The sequence below is a fragment of the Micromys minutus genome (genome assembly GCF_963924665.1).
Source record: "Micromys minutus genome assembly, chromosome: 4".
Classification (NCBI taxonomy): domain Eukaryota; kingdom Metazoa; phylum Chordata; class Mammalia; order Rodentia; family Muridae; genus Micromys; species Micromys minutus.
The window spans coordinates 32,159,708-32,166,066 of record NC_137973.1 but is presented as its reverse complement, the minus strand read 5'-3'; positions in this window follow the sequence as shown (position 1 = coordinate 32,166,066).

Sequence of the window (6,359 nt, the reverse complement as noted above, 5' to 3'; positions counted from 1 at the left end):
ACCAGCCTGACAGTTCTCCTGTGCCTACAACATCAAAGCCAGCCATTGCTCAACCCAAGTGAGGGCCAGTTCTCCTGTCTGAGACAGTCTGCAAGGGACTGGATGGACTCTCCCACACTCAGAGAGCCAGACTTGCCCCTATCTTGCTGCCCAGGCAAAAGGTGAGGCCGGCTTTCCCATCTGCTGCAGTGGTGAATGCAGATGTCCAGCAGCCTCACGGGCTCTCCCTCACTTATGCCCTCAGGGCAGCTCACCACCCCACCACCACTGCCAGCACCAGGACAGTTCTCCCATGCTGCCCAGGAGAGGCACAGCCAGCTCTGCTCCTCCCTAGGACATCAACATGGCTCTGACTAAGGATGTCTGCATGGTGTTCGGTGGTAACATGGTCCTCGGACATCAGCACAGACCCATCTGCTGCAGGACCATGGCCCTGCTGTTAACTCCTAAGCCATCTCTTCAGCCCACAGGCTGCTGGGGTTTTTTGTAATTCTATTTCCACATCGTAAGGAGCATCTATATTGCTTTCTGTTGTGACTGTACTAATTTACAATTACACCCCCCACAGTCCTGAGAACTCTCTTTTCTCTACCTCTTCACTAGAGTGCATTACCCCCCTTTTGATGACAGCCATTTAATCTGGGTTAAGATGAAGCCTGGGTGGAAATCACTAGAGAGTTTTAGACAGGGGCTGAACAAAATCTTCTCTTGTCTTGTGAATGACAACATGAAGGTGGAGGTCTGAGACCTCTGGAAAGTTCTGCTAGAGCAAGGTTGTAGCAGATGTAGAGATGGGGGAAAGTGTCAGCTCTGGGCATGTCTGTAAGACCCAGGGCAGTTACTACAGAGCTAACTATGGAGATGTGTGTGAAGGCAGGTATCAGAGAGGACTCGGAGAGCAAGTGTTATCATTTGCTAAGGCAGGAGAAGCAGGGCAGAAGGAAATATCTGGAAGAGATCAGCCATTAATACCTATGTTTGGTCATGTTAGGGCTAAACTCTATCCACTGTCCAACAGAGCTAGCAGATAGATAGTAAGTCTGGAGACGCAGCTCCAAGTTAGAAAACAGCCAGTGTGTGGAAGGCTCCGAGCCGTGTGTATTTGCCTTACTAAGCACCTTTATCTAAACCCTCTGTTCATTGGGCTTCTGTCCATTGACAAGAATTATCAAAAAAGCAGAACAGGATGGTGAGTTGATCTCAGCCTCTAAGTCTAGAACTCCAGATTTGGTTGATGGTGACTGTGTATTACAGAAAGGTGAGAGACCCAGGGATGTCACACACAGTGCGCAGCCAGAAATTGGGGTCAAGTAAGCATGCATATTGTAGAATGACTTTGTTAATTTTTGTATTTATATTTAAATGCATTTCTGTGTTCTGGTCTTTTATTATTGTAGTTTGAGAGGTCCCGTACCCCCCCCCCCGTTAATCTCTAAGGCTTGCAAGAGTTCCAACATAATGCAGGACAGGGAGAGAAATTATGAACGCTGCGAAGCCTTTGAGAACCAGTCAGCAATTTTCTGTTCCGAACGGCTCTCTGAGTCAGGCTTAATGGGTCAGAAAGAACTAAGCAGTCTGTGTCCTCATAGCAATTAAGGTGCCACTGTGTTCCCATAAAATACCACTAGAGGGCGGCAGAGACTAGCACTGAACGGAGTTGGCGGCCCTGTGAAACCAGGATTAGACCTTGCCCAGGGCTCCTACCCTGCCATTATTAGTGAGGAAGCTGGAATTTTCAGGGAACCATGGTGTTCCCCAGGTCACCCAGCTACTAAGCGGCGACAACACAGCCCCATTCGAGTTTTCACTCGGGGTCCCTTAATGTGATCTCATGGGAAGTGAGTGGTCTTGGGACCCAAGAATCCCATTTACAGCATCTCATCCTGAATGTACTAGTCAAATTTGCTAATTTCTCTAAGCCTCGCCGCCTTGTGGGAAATGAATGCTTCAGCTGAGCCAATATTGTGTTCTGTTGCTAGGCAGCATAGCGAGGGGCCCTGTACCTCGTGGTCATCCACCCAGGCCTTCATTTCCTTCTGAAGTCTCTCTTTGGGGTAAGGTCAACTTCATAATATATTTTCAGGAAGGAATCCCAAGAGACCTCTCTAGTCATCATGCCCTTCCATACATGACAGGAGATACATATTATTTTTAAGAAGCCAACATAAATAAAACAGCAGGAGGGTTGTCTATGTCTTTAATCCAGCAAGGAGTCGGTGGTAAGAAAGGCTTTCTTGCCTATGTCCAGGTTTGGACACCCACTATTTCTTCTCACTACTATTCAGCGCATGTCCACCGAGTACCATTAAAGACAGAGGGTTCTGGACTATGGGCAGATGCTGCGATAACCAGCCAGGTGCTGCACCAGTCCAACTTTATTTCTCATACCCATTGACCCTCCCTACAGTTCTGGGTCAGGCATCTTTAGCCTACTCTTAGAATTTAGGAAAGCGGGGCTCAGAGAAGTTAAATGATTTGTGTAAAACCTTTCAGAAAGTGGTAGCCCCAGAGTTCAAGGCCACCTTGAGCCTTGATGATCTTTGCCTAAGGCGCTCACCACGTGAAAGCCAAAACCAGGAAGTATTGTGCACTGAAGAAAGGCTACCCCGACACCAGATTGCTTAAGCACTAGGGCAACCCAATGAGGGCGGGGACGGGGGGGGGGGGGGGGGACGATGTGGGGAGCATCCTGGAACACCTTCACACCCGGCCTGGGGATGGGGTAGGAGGGAGTCTGGGAGTGGTTGGAGCAATCATCATCAGTGAATCTGATGTTTCAAAACAGGCGCATTTGGCTGGTGAGAGCCTCTCCCCACCTAAGGGGCTTGAGTTCTAAAAACTAACTCCTCCTGAGAAAGAAGTGAGGTCAAAAGCTAAAGCGTCTGAAGCCAGAAGTCGAACAGCAGTGAGCCTCACCGACGGCAACGTCTGGAAATTAAGCTTCACGTTGGGTTCTATTTTAAACGCCCCCCCACCCCAGCCAAAGTGACTCCACAAGGTAAACAAGGTGAAAGGTCCCAGGAATTTCCTGAAGCATTTAACACAGCCAGAGGCTGACCTGACCTAATTGGCGGGAATAAAGGAGACCAGGGAATCCCAGCTCCCACTGCCTCTCCCAGACTGGCAGACTGCCACCTTAAGATACTAGCCGGAGAGCACCCGCCCGCCCACTCGCCGGCCCGCAGCAGCTGCTCCGTGCCTTCACCGGCTTTCCAAGGCGCTGCGGACCAGCAGGTCAGGCATGCGCACTTCTTATGTACAAGAATGTCCAGATGCTGTACAAATGCAATTCTAGAACTAACCAGACACCTGAGTGTAACCCGACACGGGAAACATCCCAGCAAAGCAGGCTCCTCTAAGGGGCAGGGGAGAGGAAATCCTAATTAGAGTCATTTATTCATCCAACAGAACTAAGCTTCCAGCCACCAGCCAAGTAGACCTATCCCCTGGCTGCATACTAGAGTCACCTGGGAACTTTTAAAAAAGACCCACACTGAAACTCCACCCAAAACCAATTAAGATTACTTGGGAGAGGAGCCCAGTCCTCTGCGTGTGTGTCTGTGTGTCTGTGGGTCTGTGTGTCTGTGTGTGGGATATGCTCGAAAGCCCTAAGGAGGACATAATTTTTTGCGCAAACTCTTAGCTGAATAGTTAGTGCTCGAATGTTGGTTGCTCCGCTGGCCATTAGTTTACGGTCAGAAGGTGTTGGGGGGCTGGGGGAGAGCCTGTGTTCACAGAAAAAGCACAGGACAGATGCAGCCTGTGCAGGGGCTGAAACCCAGACTTTGAAATACCCTCTGGGTGGCTATTTAGCCACATCTAAACCTTGCTTCCTTAGGCCGAGGTCCAGTTTAGGCTGCCTTGGAGTGGACTACAACATTCTCAGAGCAGTCTCAAAGATATTTAGTCTAGTTTCCCAAGTGCTGGTCCTCTGGGAAGTAGAAATTGCCCTCCATAAACAAAGCCACAGCCTTTCCCCCCCCCCCACCCCCTACCCCCGCAGCAACTGTGGCCTTGGCTCTTTGTCTGCCCTTTCAGCCTCTCTTCTTCCTCACCGGATCGCAGGATTCTAACAAGCAGCCACTAACAGGCAGATCCTCTTATTTTGCAAATGAAGAACCTGAAGTCCAAAGAGCAGAGCCGCACAGTAGGTGGCAAAGCTGGGACCAGCCTGGCCTCTGGATCCCACGTGGGTGGTCTGTCAGGTCCCACTCAGCCAGACTGAGCGGCACTTCCAAGTGTAAATGTCATTGGAAGCAATAACCAGAGCAATCCAAAGATGCATCTGAGCCTAGGTCTAACCTTGGACCAAATCACAGCGAAAAACTTATAACCCTATACCTCTTACAAACCAAGAAAAAAATTAGAATTTTTACCACTATCCCTTATTAATACTATTAATACAATAATATTAAAATTAATAATTAATTTATTTTTAAAGGGGACTTGCCAAAAGAAGAATCCAAAGAGCAAGTCTCCAATACTCGGATGCGAAGGGATTGCTTCGATGATGACTCTGTGATAGACGGTCTAGCGTCCCTCTTGGTTCTTGCCGAGAATTAATAATAAAATCCACTTACTAAGCACTCAGCCTGTCCCAGATGATGTAAAACATACTTTGCAGATACAGGAGTCAGGTGACTCGTGATACACGTCTTACAGTCTCCTTGCGCAGGTGAGATGGAAACTCAATGGGTAATAATTTGTCCAACTTCACACGGTTAACAAGTGCCTCAGACACGGTCAAGACTGTTCAAAAGAGACTGTGCCTCCTTATACACAAGCCACATGCGTTCTGCTCCCTGACAGGGGCTTTTCTTCCACAAGCTGCAGAAATGATAGGCCTGGCAGGGCCTGAACTCACAGAGCTTTACAGAGAAAAACCAGCCCTCAAGGGCCAGACCCCCAGCAGCTCCTCCTTCGGGCTGGCCCCACCCTCTTTTCAACGACCCGGGGTTGAGCCATCCATCTCCTCGTTAGTCACACACCCTGAAGGCCGTGCAGGGAAATAGGCAATCCGAGTACAGCCTGGCCCAACCCTGGAATGGAGCCTGATGCCTGTGACATTCATCAACCGGTTAATTTCAGAAACGCATCCATTTGCACCAGCTGCTTACAAAGCTCTCGGCCCTTGGGGAGACAAGCAGCCAATCAGAAGGCAAAGCAGAGTTTTTCTGGGAACTGTATTCGACTGGGGGTCTGTCTGCCGCTTGGTTGGTTGTATCATTTCAGCGAAGCTCGGGAGAGTGGAAAGTGGGGTTTAGAAAAGTGATCTTGTTTCTTTTAAATTGTTTTAAATGTATGGGTCATGCGTGTCCTCAATGCACAAGTGCCCTATTAGCCTATCATGAGGATGATGGTCATGAGGGAATGGCGGCTGCCATTACTCTGTAAGAGGAGAGGTGTCTGGCAATTTCTAGCAGTCTCTCCACGTGGCTGCAGTGCGTGCGTGTGCGTGTGCGTGTGCGTGTGCGTGTGCGTGTGTGTGTGTGTGTGTGTGTGTGTGTTTAGGGAAAAGAGAAAGAAAATCACTACAGGCCCACCATCTGCTCCTAAACTGTCAGCTCAGGTTCAAGCCTCAAGAGATACCTGGCTTTTAAAGATGACTCAAAAAAACGGAATGCAGACATGTTCCCACAGTCAAAGAGAGATAGCTCATTCCTTACAAAATCGTGTGAAAGCACAGGGCCCTTCCTCCAGCTGTCCGGTCCCCTCAGAAGATCAGATATCTTGACATCGCCGAATGTCCTCGGGGAAACCCTGCACCTGTCTGGAGAAAAGAAGATGAATGTTGTAGACCAAACACTGCCCTTTCCTTGTGGATACAGAGAATGTCTCCATACAGACACTGGGGATACAGAGTTTCCCTATTCTATAAATAGGTGTCACAAACACAAAACACGAGCCTAAGTGGGAAGATACCAAACCTTACCATTTCTTTCAGCATTGCAGTATCTCAAACCACAGAATCTGAAAAATAAATAAAACCACTACAGTAGAAAAGAAAAGGTAAAACAGTGGTTTTCCCAGGCTCCTTTCCACATCCTTCCTCTGCACACAAGAATGGGATGATCTCACGGGGTCCTGGCAAGCGTCTCTGAGAAGAGCACTGTTGGTCACTCTCATTCTGTTGGTGAGAGAGCAGATGCTCACAGGCCTCTCTCTCAGGCACAGGTGACCTATGGAACTGAGCTGCTGAAGCCCCGCCCCCTTGTCAATCTCTCAACCTTTACTGCTACTGAAACAGGGCCTTTATCTGTTCATCCCACACTGCCTTTGCCTCCGCGGTTCTGAGCACTCTAATTTCCTTATGTGGTCCTTTTTATAATCTTCATGAGCACCATCTGGCTGCCAGTGCT